This window comes from Podarcis muralis, chromosome 10 (assembly GCF_964188315.1).
Source record: "Podarcis muralis chromosome 10, rPodMur119.hap1.1, whole genome shotgun sequence".
NCBI lineage: Eukaryota > Metazoa > Chordata > Lepidosauria > Squamata > Lacertidae > Podarcis > Podarcis muralis.
This window is the reverse complement of record NC_135664.1, coordinates 8,232,829-8,251,466: the sequence shown is the minus strand read 5'-3', so window position 1 is coordinate 8,251,466 and position 18,638 is coordinate 8,232,829. Positions and strand designations below refer to the sequence as shown.

The 18,638-nt window shown below is 43.7% G+C and overlaps 1 protein-coding gene and 1 pseudogene across 4 annotated transcripts in view; one reads left to right on the top strand and one right to left on the bottom strand.

Annotated features, from left to right (window-relative positions):
- Positions 1–18,638, top strand: part of COG5 (component of oligomeric golgi complex 5) — a 163,158-nt gene that overhangs the window by 70,101 nt on the left and 74,419 nt on the right. The gene's annotated exons all lie outside the window — the stretch shown is intronic.
- LOC114605834 (myosin light polypeptide 6 pseudogene) lies at positions 15,756–16,512 on the bottom strand (annotated as a pseudogene).

The window sequence follows — 18,638 nt, the reverse complement described above, 5'->3', positions numbered from 1 at the left end:
AATACTTGCAAACGGCTTTTAAAGATCCCAGACAAGGCCTTCAGATGTTCTTCTATCAAATTTGTTTAATCTGCGAATGATTTCTTTATTTTTCAATAATTTTCTCTTAGCGTGTGATTTTTGCAGCTTATAAGGGATAATGATATTTGTATTTAAAAATAATAATAAAAAACATTGTAATTGAACTTTCTAGCTATATAAGACATGCGCTGACTGTGGCTGATGGGACTTGTAGTTCAAAACATCTGAAGCCTACCAGGCTGGCAAGCGTGTATATAAAAACAGGGTTGGACAGAAAGGAGATTGATAAAATAAACCAGTAACATTTGCATTCAAGGCTTAGGTTCTGGCTAATCAAATTGATGCTATATTTTTATACTACCTTTTATTAACCTTGCAGACGTGAAATATTTTCACCTTAAAACTTCTGAAACGCGCTGTGTTTCATGGCCCGCTCATTATTCTACAATCCCTGCAAGGGGTTGTACCACAAAATGTGTGTTAAACTTGCCCTCACATCATTAGCGATCAATATAATTGGACTCAAGCCCAGTTCAGACATATAAGGGCTGAGGTGAGCCAGAATAGCACTTGGCCTATTATCAATAAAGCACTTTTCAGTCCTTGCAACATTATGGCTATTATACTCCATTCCCTTTGCTGTACAATAGAAGACTCTTAATTTGGGCCCACTGCTAAGCAGCTTATTGTCCTCCAGGAGAGAATGGGACACTTAATAAAGTCTAAAAAGACTTGGACTAAAATAGGTAGCAGTGCTGAATAGAGACTCAACGTGGCACTCATTAACATCCATCATTGCCACTTTCTTTATTTAAAAGATGGAGGGCTCAGAGCATTACACCTTTTAAACACCTGGTTAAGTGCCACTTAACTCCGTGACACCATCAGAAAGTTTGGCGATGGTTTGCTTGTTAAGCAGCGCTGTCTGAAACTTACTGTTATTTGCCTAACAATTCTCAATGGGATCCTTGTAATCAAATAGCTGTCTCCATTTAGCACCAGTAGCTAGACAAATTATTTAGATAGGCCTATCTGGCAAGAATTTATGAAGCCAGTTGTTTGAACCTGCTGGAAAGGGTGCTTGTTGCATTTTAGTCTTCCAAGCAAAGGACCGCGTTCTGCGTGACATTTTCCTTCCAGAGATTCTTCTGCGCAAGAACAAGCACCGACCCCCCCACAAGGAAAAAGCCCCATGTAAAAAAACACTGTGCTGTAAGTTTTCATATGATAGGCAGCCTCTTATGTGTAATTGTAGCTAACGAGCTCTTCATGTATGCATTGTAGTGTACATTATTAAAGGTAAAGGGACCCCTGACCATTAGGTCCAGTCGTGACCGACTCTGGGGTTGCGGCGCTCATCTCGCTTTATTGGCCGAGGGAGCCGGCGTACAGCTTCCGGGTCATGTGGCCAGCATGACTAAGCCGCTTCTGGTGAACCAGAGCAGCACACGGAAACGTTTACCTTCCCGCCAGAGCGGTACCTATTTATCTACTTGTACTTTTTGGGGTGCTTTTGAACTGCTAGGTTGGCACGAGCAGGGACCAAGCAACGGGAGCTCACCCCATCGTGGGGATTCGAACCACCGACCTTCTGATCAGCAAGTCCTAGGCTCTGTGGTTTAACCCACAGCGCCACCCGCGTCCCAGTGTACATTATTATTTGTTTACTAAATGAAATGGCAGAGAAAGAGAGAAGAAAATGTGCTGCATTTGGGCTTTATTAGATTCTGAAATGGCAAGGTTCAGCTACAGCTCTAACTAAGCATAGGGAGAAAAGTTTAAGTTTTAAGATTATTACTTTTAAAGTAATTTGCCTTCCTCAAATGTTTTCAGGGTGAAATAGGCAGGGCAACTCATTTTGTCCTCTGAACCCTATGAAAGAGGTGAAGCTGAGATTGTAAGTTTTATGGCTCAGGCGGCATTTGAACCCCAGTCTCCCTGATTAATATTTAGTTCTGCCCACTACACTAAACTGATTTTACTTAGTAATGGTATTCCCGCATTCCAGAAGAATGTTTAAGTTTAGCCTCTTAGTACATGGTTCCTTTTTCAAAAAACAACCAACAGCAATTAATTATTCGTACCTTGCAATTATTCTAAATGGCATTTTGAACCTTCCTATGTCAAGGGGGGAAAGAACTGTGCAAACTTCCATTCATGAAACAGTGCTGCAGTTGTAGACAAGCTCCAGTCGCTGTCTCCTTGCTTCTGGTGTCAAAGAAGAGAATAATCTGAGGAGCAGGCCTGCTCATTCCTTTCCATCAAATCAGAATCTGTATCCCTGTGGGGGGTACTGTGTATATGGCAGCAAGCATTGCACATTACAGTGCAAATGAGCTGGACTGCACACACAAACACGGATGAGCAGCTTTTGGGGAGTGTATGAACCATGTCCAGAAAGTTAAGCATTCTACACATAGCTTAAGTTGTATCCCAAAACGTATGTGTAACCTGATATCTATTTGTAAAGCAATCTCATTGGTTTCAATGAGAATTCCTAGCAAGAACGTATACTTTGGTCTCTGTCCGTACTCTTTGACAGAGGGATTTAATTGTGTTATTCATAGGACCTGAGTAGATGTAAAATTTTGTTTGTTACTAGTTATAATCTGAAAATTGTAAAGCTCATTTTGAAGTTCCATCCTAATGAATCTGAGATGCCAAGTATGGGAGTTAAAAACCAGACTAACATTATGTACTGAAAATACATCTCTTTCCAAACCAGGGCTTAAAATAAACCACAGATTTCTCTGCAGTATAATCAGCTGATAGTGATATAACCTAGAATATCTTTTTAGTTTCCATAGGAACAGATGATAGAATGTTTGACTCTAGGTTGAATAAAAAAATTTTGGGGGGGGATCCTTGCTTATCCATGTTTCTGTATTGTTGAAATCTAAAAAAATGTGCCCTGTTTGCAGACCAGACAGAGGTCCTGAATTTTAGCTTGGGGAGAATAGGGCTTCAAAAACTACAAATCATTTTCCTTTAGAAACTGCTTTTTCGTATTAACTTAGCACACATTACCTGTAGATCATCTGTGAAGGCTGGTGTAGATTTGGCTATACTGTCACATCAAACTGCATTTGAAACCCAATGAAACACACGGTTCTGTGATACTTTATCGGAGGAATTTAATTAATTGAACGGTCATTATTTAGGACTTTTTAGGGAGAATCAAATAGATAAGGGGAGTTTAGGGAGGCCTTTATGATTGCCCTTTCTCAGTCTCTCCACATGTCTTTTCACTATCCGTAGCTCCATCAAAATTCTAGACTAAAATCAGAGCCCATGGTCTTTTAAACAGTTTCCAGTTTTTTCTGAGGGAAGGGAAGAAAATGTTCCACATGTAAACCAACCAAAGGCATGCTTTGAATGCATATGATAGAGCAATCTTGTGAAAGCCAAGCAAGTTTGGATGTGGACATTGCTCGGATGATCCTCATGTGTTGCCTTGTAGTTCCTGGAGGAAGGGCAGGTAACAAATTCAAGTAATACATAAAAAAGTGCCCTGTTTTAACAGACTAAGAGTCTATGGACTCCTGCAGGACTTTGGAATGATTCTTAGTTTTGTTTTGGTGTGTGCAGTAATCTAACTGAAAAACACAGCAACGGGGAAAATCTACTCCCGTACTCTTGAAGTAATATAAATATGAAACAGAATATATGATACAGGCAAAATAATGTGCGGAGTTATTTTCCCCACCCTATTTTTGAGAAGTTTCTGGGAATCCCAGTTCTTTTAAGTTTTTGGTACTTTCCCATTCATTTGAATTGGATCAATTTAACCCCTGACAGCTTAGGAGGTTTAAAAAATAAAAATAAAAATTGAAATGGGGGTGAGCAGTGTGATGAAACAATATAGGACAACTAACTCATAATGGTTGAGAAACATATAAAGTGTGGTTTAGGTTGGCTAAGAAGTTTTATGAATATTTCAAGCAGCTGCTACAGTCGATAGCAACCACAGCTCATGAGAGTTAAAAACCTTTCAAGTATGATCAGCATTATTTTATCATAATTAGCTATACGTTCCTGTATGGATAATCCGTATTACAAAAAATATATATTTAACTTTTAAAACTCAGAATACCACATTTTAATATATTTATACCACTGACGTTTACTGCTAGTCCTTTCTAGTACTAGCATTTAAGAAGAGCAGTGATTTCTCACGTTTCTCTATAGCCACGTGTATTAAACTGCATCATGCAGCTCTAACAACCAAATATTTTCAGTGATTAAAAGACAAAATGTGTTTGGTCCCATGAGTCACAACAGGCTTCCTTAATGTCCACCTCTGCATAATCACCAGACAAGGCTTAAAACCTTGTCTGGTTAAAATAAAATATGATCCCCTGTTAATAGCAATTGCATTACAATGAACCAGTTAAAAACCTTGTTAAATATCTGAATTATATATTCCCTAGAAGCAAATGGTGACAGGACGTTTCGGGCAGAAAAAGAGTAAGCTACCTGCAAGCATTAATAACCATGCCTTTTATTGGAATATGCCAACCTTAACAAACATTAACCTTTGGGCTCTTGAAAAATCTTTACTCACTTAAAAATTGGTTATACTTAAGGGGAAAGTAAATTGCCTACAGTAGTTATTAAATGAGACATGAGACAAGCGAGTGTTTATCGCTTTCCTTTAAGTATTGGGACTGTACTTCTTGGAAAACGTTGTAAAAGAGCTGTGCCATAGAAGAAGAACTAAAGATAAAAATAGTTCCTGATATATATATATATATATATATATATATATATATATATATTAGATTCTTTTCATTATTGTGTAGTTTAAAGACACTTTAGCCTTAGCCACACTGACTGACTCATTTGTGGGTGCCTCAACATTGTGAGGGTAACTCTGCATCACTTAGAAACATGAAATTGGCTGTGTACATCACCCCAAATTCCCTTGTTGATATAGAAGTATCAAAAGGTGTTTTGCATCTCACATTTGGAATGAGAAATGCACAGTTGTATCCCAGAATGGTTAAGGTATTTCTATACCAGCTGGGAAAAAAAGAAAATGAAAAAAGACAGTATGCCGTCATGGAGCAAACCAAACTTGCAGAAAATGGAATTTCCATGAAATCACCACCCTGAGAATTTGTTAGCTGCCTCTGGGCTAGAAAACATACCAACTCTGAACGTGTCCTCTCAGCCACGGGACCAGCCATTGAGCCAGGTACAGGCAGAAGGCTTTAGTGCTTATAGTGTCAGGTGTGTGTGGCATGCCTGTTGAAAGACCCTTTTAAATAAATTTCCATGCAGTTGTGTCTTGAAGCTTCCTGAAGACAAATCATCATCATCATCATCATCATCATCATATTTATTTATTCCCTGCCTTTTCCCCTGATGGGACTCAAAGCTAAACCACTAGTGATTTTTAAAATCCACCATGAAAATGCAATTAAATATTGATAGGGTTATTATTATTTATTAAATTTATATACCGCCCTTCATATATAGATTTCTGGGCATAAAAGTACAAGATTAAAACGCAAAATACATAATAAAAACAAAAACGAACCAATAACCCCCCCCTTCCCCATACCATATACATATATGAAAATCTGTTTAAAACATACCAAAAATTACAATACAGTATGGCAGCACCCTTTCATTAAAAGCAGTCAGTTTCCAAAAGCCTGTTGGAACAAGAAGGTCTTCATCTGCCCAGGGAAGGACAACAAGGAGGGAGCCAGTCTAGCTTCTCCAGGAAGGGAGTTCCAGAGTTTGGGAGCAGCCACTGAGAAGGCCCTCTCCTGTGTTTCTACCAAGCATGCCTATGAGGGTAGCGGGACTAAGAGAAGGGTCTTCCCCGAAGATCTCAAAACCCGAGCAGATTCATTTGAGCCACTACAGTCTTTCATATAGCTTGGACCTTAGCAGAGGATATTTTCCATTAGCTGAGCTGTATTTATTTCGTGTAATGCAAAACTCTGAAAGTGTGCAGACTTTCATATCAGCTTACAGCATTGTCTAGTTCATGGGTAGGCAAACTAAGGCCCGGGGGCTGGATCCGGCCCAATCGCCTTCTAAATCCGGCCTGCGGACGTTCCAGGAGTCAGTGTGTTTTTACCTGAGTAGAATGTGTGCTTTTATTTAAAATGCATCTCTGGGTTATTTGTGGGGCATAGGAATTTGTTTATTTTTTATTTTCTCACAATATAGTCCGGCCCACCACAAGGTCTGAGGGACGGACAGTGGAATAGATTGCTGACCCCTGCTCTAGTTCAACGTTTTGGCATGGAAATAGGGACTTTTAGTCTAAAGTATTTCCCCCCCAAGACCCCCTGGGGTTGCACCCCTGGCTTTCTTCCTAGTGACAGTGATATTGTCATGCGGCAAGGCAACTGTTACATTGCCAGAACTGGTTATGTGACGGTGCCCCTGTTGCTAGGAAAAAAAGATTGATTTGAAGTGAGCAAGTGCCGCTGGAACTGTGAAGAGCAGCCTGTCTGAATGACAGGTGGAGGGGCATGGGTTGTTCAGGGAGCTTCTCTCTGCAGTTGTCACGTCCACCATGGGGAAAAAACCCAGCCTCCCTCCAGGTTGTTGAAGAGGGGAGAAAATCAGTTTGCAAACTACCCTTCCCTAATTTGGCTCAGCTCTAGAGAAAACATAGTTTGAAGCACTCTTATTTCAGGAGTAAGTTGTCCATACTCATTGCTAAAATTCCTAGTGAGTCAGACTCTGCCTCTGGCTATGCTGTCTGCTAAGCTTCATAGCCTTTGGTGCAAAAGATCTTTTGAGTTTCAACTGTGAACCATCTGAAAGGGAAATCCTTAAGGTGCTCATCTTTGAAGATGTGAGGCTGACTTCACTTTAATTACTGAAGCTATGAAGCATGCCAGGTGTTACAGTGACACCTCGGGTTAAGTACTTAATTCGTTCTGGAGGTCCGTTCTTAACCTGAAACTGTTCTTAACCTGAAGCACCACTTTAGCTAATGGGGCCTCCCACTGCTGCCGCGCCGCCGGAGCACAATTTCTGTTCTCATCCTGAAGCAAAGTTCTTAACCTGAAGCACTGTTTCTGGGTTAGCGGAGTCTGTAACCTGAAGCGTATGTAACCCGAGGTATCACTGTACTCACAAGTACCAGGCTTCTCCAGCTCAACAGCTTTATTGTTGTTAGCCGCCCTGAGCCCAGCTTCGGCTGGGGAGGGCGGGATATAAATAAAAGGTATTATTATTATTATTATTATTATTATTATTATTATTATTATTAATCTTGGGTGTGAGAAATGGGTGCCCCCTACACTTGGTTTTGCACAAGAGCTCCTCAGCTTCAGCTTTCTGGCACTCTGATTCTTCAGTTACTTTTCTCTCAGCTGCTGCTGCTGCTGTCCAAGTTTTGCCTTGGGCCTCTTTGAAAAACGGCAGCAAATCTTTTTGATATTTGGGTTATAACTGGCAGCTTCCTAGCGAGATGAGGATGGTGGGAAGTCTTATTGGGCCCTGGGGGGGCCATAAATGAGAAAGAGCTTTCTCCCCTTCCTAGGTTTTATTGTTTCTGTTGATTTGGGGATATTGAGCCATGCAGGTAATGGACATGATGGGATGGGAATGTCCCTGCCATATTGGTCGCAGGGTGGGAGAGATGGAATTGGGGGGTGTAACAACATGGGTAAGAGGAAGATTGATTATGCCTTTTGGCCTTCGTTGAGTTTCCAAACTGTCCTTCGCCTGCCGGTGCTAATCTTGAGTGCTAGATCAGTTTTAAAAATCTCCCTTATCCATGATTTGATTGTCAATGACTGATACGTATTACTGGAACCTGGATGGGTAGTATCAGGCTTTTCCAACTATGCTGTCCTGGGTACCAGTCAATAATAGCAAAGACTTGAGGGTCAGGGAGGGGGCTGCTGTGGACTACAGGAAGTCCCTCTTCAGGCTTCCTGTCCATTTGAGTGCCAGTGCTGAGCGCTAGCAGGAGTGCTGGGAAGCAAAGTTCTCTCCATCGGCTCTGCTGTGAAAGGCCAGCCCCCCGCCCCAACTGTCATCTGGGGGCAGCTATTCCATCAGATGCAGCCCTGAGCCAACAACTAGGTAAAGGTAAAGGTACCCCTGACCGTACGGGCCAGTCTTGACAGACTCTGGGGTTGTGCGCCCATCTCACTCAAGAGGCCAGGGGCCAGCGCTGTCCGGAGACACTTCCGGGTCACGTGGCCAGCGTGATATCGCTGCTCTGGCGAGCCAGCGCAGCACACGGAAACGCCGTTTACCTTCCCGCTAGAACTGCTAGGTTGGCAGGCGCTGGGACCGAGCAACGGGAGCGCACCCCGCCACGGGGATTTGAACCGCTGACCTTTATGATCGGCAAGCCCTAGGCGCTGAGGCTTTTACCCACAGCGCCACCCGCGTCCCATCTGAGCCAACAACTGCTGATTCCTAATCCAAGATGCCAACAGTTTTCGCATTGCTGGGGTTTTTTTTTAAATTTGATTCATGTAGCCAGAGGGTTCTGTTAATCCCAAGAGTTTTGTGAAAGGTGGCAAATGTTTCAAGATAGGGTATGGAATTTACTTTACCGAGAACAGATTGCAGTGCCCGTGGCAGAACTGGCATTGGTTAACCACAGCTGCCCATATTATTATATGAGGGGATTCACATTGAGCTGGTAGGCTTTTTGTGTTCCCTTACATTAGGGGAAAGAAATCACTGTTTCAGACATTGCATGCAGTAGATTGACAGCATCCTGGCACTGACTTGTCATTGCATACTGTTCTCTGCTCCCCCCGATCTGTTCTGACTTTGCACTTAAAAACATCTGTCAGAAGAAAAACATTATTTGGCATGGCCGCATCAACTGTTTGTCCATGTATTCCCTGGACATGAAAAATGTATTACCACTTCAGATCCCTCATTGCTATATATTCCAAGCATGTCTCCAAATCAGATAAATGCTGCCACAACTGAAGTCTTAAAAAATGTGGGATTGGAGAAATTGGGCTTTCTTGCAGAGGGGCTCAGAAATTATGTGCTCTGATCAGTGGGGGCCTGGGGCTTCTTTCAATTGCTGTAGGTCTGTTGTTGTTTAGTCGTGTCCGACTCTTCGTGACCCCCTGGACCAGAGCACACCAGGCACTCCTGTCTTCCAGTACCTCCTGCAGTTTGGTCAAACTCATGTTCGTTGCTTTGAGAACACTGTCCAACCATCTCATCCTCTGTCGTCCCCTTCTCCTTGTGCCCTCAATCTTTCCCAACACCAGGGTCTTTTCCATGGAGTCTTCTCTTCTCATGAGGTGGCCAAAGTATTGGAGCCTCAGCTTCATGATCTGTCCTTCCAGTGAGCACTCAGGGCTGATTTCCTTCAGAATGGATAGGTTTGATCTTCTTGCAGTCCATGGGACTCTCCAGAGTCTCCTCCAGCACCATAATTCAAAAGCATCAATTCTTTGGTGATCAGCCTTCTTTATGGTCCAGCTCTCACTTCCATACATCACAACTGGGAAAACCATAGCTTTAACTATACGGACCTTTGTCAGCAAGGTGATGTCTCTGCTTTTTAAGATGCTATCTAGGTTAGAGTCAGGTAATGGGAGGAGGGCAGATCTCATCTCCCTACTTGCTTGTTTTGTTTGTTTCATCACTTCATACACCTAACATTGTGGTTTCTAAAGAAAGTACAATGACGTTGCAAAAAAATGAAAACATTAAATTAAATTAGCTTAACATCAGAAAAGCTTGCTCTAAATGCCTGCTAAAATAAGTGTCTTCGGTAAACACCGGAAACTCAACAGGAAGTGGACATCTTCTGGAACAGGCCCATTAACAACCATGCTGTGCCAGACAATTTTAATCAAGCCTTGGGTTCATTTCCCAGTGACTTCAGAAATTATAACCATAAGCATATTATATGATGGATGTCAGGGTATTCCATGAAATGGTCCACTATGTCGGGGTGGCCAACTCCCAAGAGACTGCGATCTACTCACAGAGTTAAAAACTGGCAGTGATCTACCCCATTTTGGGGGGTTCAGGTCAAAGTTGTTGAGTTTTTTTTAGGAAGGACGAAGGCCTATTTTTTAGGGATCTGGGCCAAAGTTATTAGGCTTTTGTTAGGGAGGAGGAAGGTCCATTTTTAGGGGTTCAGGTCATACTTAGCGAGCTTTTTTTTTTTACAGAAAAAGAAAAGCGCCCATTTTTTGGGGGGTGCAGGGCTAAAATGTTTAGCTTTTTTAGGGGAGTCAAAGTCGTTGAGCTTCTTTGGGAGAGCCAGTGATCTACCAGTGATCTACCACAGACGTCCAGTGATCTACCGGTAGATCTACCTGTTGGACGTGCCTGCACTATGTGATACCAATTTTATCCTATGCGTCACAAAGAGAATCTTCTAAGCCAAAATCAGGTATGATGGTTTGGAAGTAGTTTCTGGTTCAGAGGACGCAAACAAACCATCATTTTTCATTTGGATTTAGCAGCAAATTTTGCCAAGTGCTAAACAACAAACTAAGAAGGAGGTTACTTGCACATACAAGGACAAGAAAGGGACGACTGTAGCTTATTTCCAGTCTTCCAAATGATGGTTCAGAAGATTGTCTGAAGTGAACATACTTACCTTAGAATTTACACCCTTCTGTGTTCCATTAGGTAAATCTCTCACTGAGTTAACAAAAGCAACAGTTTCTTGTAGCACTCTATAAAGAGTAAAAATTCATAAAGTTATAAGCTGATCGATCGGTCATCCTTTTCCTATGCTCCAACATGTACACTGAAGAACATCCCAGGTGTTCTTCTAAAAACATTAAACAAAGACCTAAAACCATGGAGAAGAGTGTGTGTGTGTGTGTGTGTGTGTGTGTGTGTGTGATCATACAGTTAAAAACCAGTTTGTATTCTATTTAATACAACAAATACCACAGGTACTGATATACCGTATTTTTTACCCTATAGGACGCACTTTTTCCCCTCCAAAAATGAAGGGGAAATGTGTGTGCGTCCTATGGGGCGAATGCAGGCTTTCGCTGAAGCCTGGAGAGCGAGAGGGGTCGGTGCTTCAGGAAGCTATCCGCAAGCCATGGGAGAGCTGTGTGAAGTCCCGCAACTCTCCCACAGCTTTTGGAGAGCTGCCTGTTCTGGGGGCTGGGGTCGGGAGAAGCTCGGGCTTCCCCCACCCCAGCCCCGCGCTTGGGGGGGAAAATATTTTTTTTTTCTTTATTCCCCCCCAAAAAACCTAGGTGCGCCCTATGGGCCAAAAAATACGGTAAATAAAATAAAATAAAATCGTAAGTAAGCAAAATTGAAGGCTTGGTGATTTAAAAGAGAGATAAAAAGTCTATGTAGATCCAGTAGTTAAGAATAACTGCCATGTTTTGTAGGCTGTTGTGCAAAATTTTGCAACTAGTTTTGCAGTCTCTGGTTTTCAGTCTTCTAGAATTTTGGACATTCTTCTAAGCCATGGGTAGGCAAACTAAGGCCCAGGGACTGGATCCGACCCAATCACCTTCTAAATCTGGCCCGCAGACGGTCTGGGAATCAGCGTGTTTTTACATGAGTAGAATGTGTCCTTTTATTTAAAATGCATCTCTGGGTTATTTGTTTTTGGGTTTTTTCCCTTTCAAAATATAGTCCGGCCCCCCACAAGGTCTGAGGTACAGTGGACCGGCCCCTGCTGAAAAAGTTTGCTGACCCCTGTTCTAATCAATGGGGCAAATTATTAATAGAAACCGCATCTCTTTTCCTCTTTTAATCTAGTAAAGGTAAAGGTAAAGGTACCCCTGCCCGTACGGGCCAGTCTTGACAGACTCTAGGGTTGTGCGCCCATCTCACTCAAGAGGCCGGGGGCCAGCGCTCTCCAGAGACACTTCCGGGTCACGTGGCCAGCGTGATATCGCTGCTCTGGTGAGCCAGAGCCGCACACGGAAACGCCGTTTACCTTCCCGCTAGTAAGCGGTCCCTATTTATCTACTTGCACCCGGGAGTGCTTTCGAACTGCTAGGTTGGCAGGTGCTGGGACCGAGCAACGGGAGTGCACCCCGCCGCGGGGATTTGAACCGCCAACCTTTCGATCGGCAAGCCTTAGGCGCTGAGGCTTTTACCCACAGCGCCACCCGCGTCCCTTTAATCTAGTAGCCATCTAATAAAGCAAAACAAATATATCTAAGTTCCTCTACAAAGATGCACAAGTTTGACGGCCAAATATTTCTGTGAGTGTTAGCCTTAAATGTCCAGGTTGCACTAAGTGGATTCTGATCATTCCCAAATGTATGAACTATTCCATATCTAGAAAGGTGAAGCCCGGGGGTGGGGGGGAGGCTGGGGAATTTTCAGGTCCCCCTCCGCTGCCCTTACAACCCTTCTCTATCCTCATCTATGTTAGATAGATGTCTGTCCTTATCTATCTTTAAATTACTCCATATTCCTTTGCAGTCACGGGCTTCAGTGAATGCTTTTCTGTTCTAAGGTAAAGGTAAAGGGACCCCTGACCATTAGGTCCAGTCGTGACCGACTCTGGGGTTGCGGCCCTCATCTCGCTTTATTGGCCGAGGGAGACGGCGTACAGCCAGCATGACTAAGCCGCTTCTGGCGAACCAGAGCAACGCACGGAAACGCCGTTTACCTTCCCGCCGAAGCGGTACCTATTTATCTACTTGCGCTGGCATGCTTTTGAACTGCTAGGTTGGCAGGAGCAGGGACTGAGCAATGGGAGCTCACCCCGTCGCGGGGATTCGAACCGCCGACCTTCTGATCAGCAAGTCCTAGGCTCTGTGGTTTAACCCACAGCACCACCCGCGTCCCTTTGTGATGTTCTACTAGAGTCTTTTTTTTTTAAATCCTCTTTATTAAGTTCTTAAAAAGCTACATCGAAAAAACAAAAAAAGAAACGCACAAACATTTAAAAGATATAGAAAAGCAAGAAAAAAGAAAAACAAAAGAAAAACAAAACGGAACAATCGAAATAACACATATCAACACAAAACAGACAAACTTACAAACATTTGACCTCCTTCCATCTCGGATTTGGGTTAGGTAGTCTTGTAACCTTTCTGCAGTTGTATTATATTAGCTCTATACATCGCAGGTATTAGATTCCGTCCACTGTGATTTTAGTAATTCCCAAATTAACTTCAATATAGCTTAAAAATTTGTTCCAATCATTCTTTAACTTCACATTTTTTTGATGCCTAATTCTTTGTGTCATTCTCGCTAACTCTATATACTCAAATAGTCTCATTTGCCATTCTCTAACGGTGGGGGTGTTAGAAGATTTCCAGTTTTGCGCTAATAAAATCCTGGCCGCCACCGTTGCGTATTGAAAAAATGTTTGGTCTTCATTTTTAATCTCCTCTCCGATCATACCTAAAAGGAACGCTTCAGTTTTTTGGGGGAAGGTGTATTTCAATATTTTCTTTAACTCATCATAAATTTGTCCCCAAAATCTTTTCACCTCGTCACATGTCCACCACATGTGGAAAAAATTTCCTTCTTTGGTTTTACATCTCCAGCATGTGCTGTTTCCGGTTTTGTACATCTTCCCCAGTTTTGCCGGGGTGATGTACCAACGATACATCATTTTCTCCATATTTTCTCGCAGGGCAGCACATGCTGTGAACTTCATACCTCTCTTCCAAAGTTTTACCCATCTGTCATATTCCAGGTTATATCCAAGGTCTCTGGCCCATTTGACCATGACTCCTTTCACTTCTTCATCTTTAGTTTCCCAATCCAACAGTTGGTTATACATTTTGGATAGAAGTCTAGTGTTACTTTCTAAGATTTCCACCTGGTATCTGGACTTTTTTCCACTCATCCCTGTTTTTTTATGGTCATACCACAGTGCATTAATTTGATGATATTGTATCCATCCATCTAATTTGTCTTTCAACTCTTCATATGGTCTAATTTTCCATCCCCTTTCTGCGATGTTCTACTAGAGTCTTGAAACCCATGGGGGAAATCTGGGACTTGGAAATTATTCGAGTTCTTTATAAGTTGCAATAGGAGAGGAGTGGACTGCATGTGAACAGCTCGCCCCCTGGCATTTTTTGAAGTAATTCCCCCCTGTTTCCCTGCTGATCTTTCGGTGCTTCTGTAGCCACACGCCCCAATTAGGTTTTTCTGTTGTCGTTGCTACAAGTTACATTTTTAAAATAGAAATGGAGAAGGCGAAAGTAGCGACTGTTGCAAGCAAGTACCACAGAAACCTGTCACGACAACAGCATTTCAAACGAAAGAGAATCATGAGCTGTTTAAAAAGTAATGTTGCTTGCCAGATTTTCAGCATCTACTCTGACAGTAGAGCTGGGGAGGAGGACTGGGATAGGCAGATACTCAGTGAGGACAGTACTTGATCTCACCCCTCCCTCTTTTTCAGCATAATTAAACAAAGAAGTTGGGATTCTGTTTTAACTATGTTAAATTGTCCATATGGCATGTTACAAGTTGGACTTAAATAACTCACTCGGGGAAAACAGGTCATTGACAGCAGCATAACTTGTGCCCCCGAGGGCTAGAGATCCGTGAGTTCAGTACTGGAATTAATCTTCGGTGCATTTCTGTGATCTTTCCAGTGTGTTTTACTGGCTCATATACAAAGCATAAGGGGACGTGGGTGGCGCTGTGGGTAAAAGCCTCAGCGCCTAGGGCTTGCCGATCGAAAGGTCGGCGGTTCGAATCCCCGCGGCGGGGTGCGCTCCCGTCGCTCGGTCCCAGCGCCTGCCAACCTAGCAGTTCGAAAGCACCCCCGGAGGCAAGTAGATAAATAGGGACCGCTTACTAGTGGGAAGGTAAACAGCGTTTCCGTGTGCGGCTCTGGCTCGCCAGATGCAGCTTGTCACGCTGGCCACGTGACCCGGAAGTGTCTCCGGACAGCGCTGGCCCCCGGCCTCTTGAGTGAGATGGGCGCACAACCCTAGAGTCTGCCAAGACTGGCCCGTACGGGCAGGGGTACCTTTACCTTTTATACAAAGCATAGAAAATCCAACAATCGTTAGACACGTAGAAAAATGGTGTTCACAAATGTCAGAAAATGCTTTCATGCTCAGCTTCTCTCAAAGCCGTAATCTCCCATATAGTCTTAAGAGCCCAGGTTGTACTATCAAAAGGGTTCGTGATCTAGGCATCTTACAAAGGTTATGGCATTTCCCAAACTACCGGTCTTATGAGCAACCGTTGGGTTCTTAAGGGGTGGCAGGCCACCAAAATTCCTTTCTGGAGCTAGATATTACCTCATAAGGCAGTGATGGCCAAACTTGGCCTTCCAGCTGTTTTGGGACTACAACTCCCATGATCCCTAGCTAACAGGACCAGTGGTCAGGGATGATGGGAATTGTAGTCCCAAAACAGCTGGAGGGCCAAGTTTGGCCATCACTGTCATAAGGTATATGAATGAAACAAGAATATCTGTTGGAGCCTAGGGTGCATAATTCCCAACTACCCAATCTGGCAGACTTTGTGGGGCCTAAAACCCTTTCTGACCATCCCAGAAAAAGGGTTTAAAATGGGTCACTTAAATACATCATAAGGCATGTCGTTAAAACTGTTAATACTTAACAGGGGCCATCTTCCTACATTTTGAGTTGTTTAATCTGACTCATCTTGGCCAACTGGGGGGGGGGGTCCAATTTCCCCCCTATCATGCTCGCCTGCCCATCAGCTCATACAACCGTACTTGGATCATGTAGCCAATGTAGCAGGATTGGTCTTGGAGGTGTGAGAGAGCTTTCTGCAGGGAACTTTGTTTCACAACAATACCCAATGCTGAACAGGACCCCTGATTATTATTTTTTTAGTAAGACATTTTTGGGAACAGTTTATTAAAGCAACCAAGAGGAAATAAGCTGAACTCTTCTGGAAATAAAGTGATGCAAGACAAGCCAGCAGTTTGCTTCCCTGCCCTTCAGGAACACCCCCTTCAGACAAATGCTTTTTTCTTCCTTTCCTTAGCCCTCGCCTCAAGGACTAAACCAAGAGGTTGGAGAAAGAAGGAACCAAAAGTAGTTTCAGACACAGATAAAAAGGCACAAACATTTTAAGGATAAACTGGAAGAGGTTCTCGGGAGAAGCTAGAGGTGGTCTTCAGCCACTCAGAACCATCCGCACCAACTCTTCATAGTTAAGGTAGCCATTGCTGTCTTCATGGCCGGCCACAAGCATCTCTGCTTCTTCCTCGGTCATCTTCTCCCCTAGGGTGACAAGCACATGGCGTATCTCTGCTCCCATGACCGTCCCATTGCCCTCCTTGTCGAAGACCCTCAGCCCCTCCACATAACCCTCAAAGCAGCCTTGATCTTTGTTCTTGGCAATGGTCTGCATCATGGACAGGAACTGCTCAAAGCTCAGTGTCTTTGCATTCATTTCATCACTCTTGGGGTTCCCCAGAACTTTCATGACTTCAGCATTGGTAGGATTGTGGCCCAGGGCTCTCATGATATCGCCACACTGGCTGTACAGGATCTTCCCATCTCCAGTTCTGTAAAAGAGCTGGAAAGCCGCCTTGAAATCAGCGGTCTGGTCCTCCGAGAAGTCACACATAATTCTGGCTGCTCGCAGTTCCTCTTGCCTGGCGCGAGCAGGATCCCTGATACGATGTGAGGGTGATGCTGTGCAGCCTAGGTACATGTGAGAGCTCTCTTGCACCTAAACCTGCTTCATTTGGCCCCACATGTAGCAGTCAACAGTGCACTGCTAACTAGAAGGGTATTTTTTCCTTCAGAAGGAAGAAGGAGCAGAAATGTTCTCTTTAGCAGCACCTTGCTATCTTCTACTTGCTTTGAGGTCCCAACTAAAGGACTTCAAAGCACCAAATCTCCCATGTCCCCGGTGGGAGATCCCATGCACCCCGGAAGGTTCCCCATCTTTGATTTATCCTGACCGTTTAAGCAATCAGAAGTTTTGAAATATGTAAATACTTCAGCAAACTATTAAAATACAGCTCCTAGAAAGCCTGCCAAAATAGAAAAATGTAAATTTCCCACCGGAAGGCAAGCCAGGCAGCCCTCCACACGAAAGAAGGCCTAGTCCAGTGGTGGGGAACCTATGGCCTTCAGTTGTTGCTAGACTCAGGCTCCTATCTTCCCCAGCCAATGGTCAAGGATGAATAGCCAATGGTCAAGGATGAAGAGGATTGAAGTTTAGCAACATCTGCAGGGCCACATGTTCTCCATCTTTGCCTTAGTCCTTCATGGTGGTAGAGCAGAGGTCGGCAGCCTAAGCCCCATGGCCGGTTCCGTGGATTGGCGTGGGGATTCTGTGGTTGTTGTTTTTCAGGCGCGGGCGCCATCCCCCCCCCCCCCCGCTGACATTTCCCTCCTCTCCCTCACCACGGTGAAACTTCCTCCTTCCTCCTGGTGTAGCCAATCACTAGCCAATCGCCCTGGCCAATGGGCGAGCAGCGGCTGCGTGTGGCCGAGAGGAGGAAGGGGGCACATTTCCAGCAGCCCCTTATTGGAGCAAGTTGTTTGCCGCCACTGCGAGCGACAGAGGCTGTCGGCAGCGGCGGAGGAACGAGCAGCCTGAAAGTAGTCCTTTCGGGCTGCTGTTCCTCTGCCACCGCCTCTGCCGCTGTCATTGCTGGAGGAGGAGGAGGAACGAGCAGCCTGAAAGCAGCCCCTTTTTGCCCACCAGGAGGTTTGTGGTGTGGTGAACCAGCCCACCCCCCAAAAAGCTTGCTGACCCCTGTGGTAGAGGGACAGAGCCTCAGGAGCTAACCTCCATGTTCACATGGACTTGTATAGGAGGAGACAGCTCTTAAGATACTTTACCAAAACCTGTAGTTCAAGCTATATGCTGTTTGTTCTACGTTTTCATCCCACCCAAATAAATAAAACAGAAATGAATAAGACCAGTTCCTACACCCCAGTTTGAGTGGGAATGTCAGCTTGTGTGGGACAGTGAATTGAAAACAATCATGCAGTCATGTGTCGGCCTTCAGTCAACAGCCCAACTGTAAAAGTACATTTTCATTTGCTTTCATGAATTGATAAGGCCATTTTGCCCTATGTATGTTGGTTAGTGTAATCTAAATGAACAATGAGGATTTCATTTGTTTCCCAGTGTTTTTCATTTCTTCTCAGGCTAGTGAGATTCTCCATCCTATTACTCCCAAGCCTTTATGTCACTTTTTCAACAAAAATGGAGAGGCATGGTTTGTATGTCTGTGTAGTAGGTGTCTGTGACTCATAAATTCAAATTTAGAACGAAAGGTTTAGGGAGTGGATAATGGGGCATTTGCAAATACTGGTCTGTTCTTTTCCATGCTGCTTAGCAAATACCTCTTCGTGCTTCAGTATTCATGTGTAAGAATTCATTGTTCCCAAAACTCCTTCCATTCCCCCCACTCTACTTTTGCGATACCTTCCTTTCCTCCCCCACCTGCAAAATAGGTAAGCCTCTCTAGTTTAATCATAACAACATTCATCTGTTTTTGTGATTAAAAATATCAGACAAATCACTGATTTTAAAAAATATTTGTTTTAACTATTTATAGTAACTTAAAAAAAACTTTTTATTCAATTTAGCAGTTGATTTTCTTGGAGAACTTGTTGGGAAATGCTTGCATATATATTCCATGTCCTAGTCTTGCCCAGATTTGCTTTCCTTTTTGCCCAGGGGTTAATCTGCACTGCTCCGGGCACACTGCCTGAAAAATGTTAAGAATG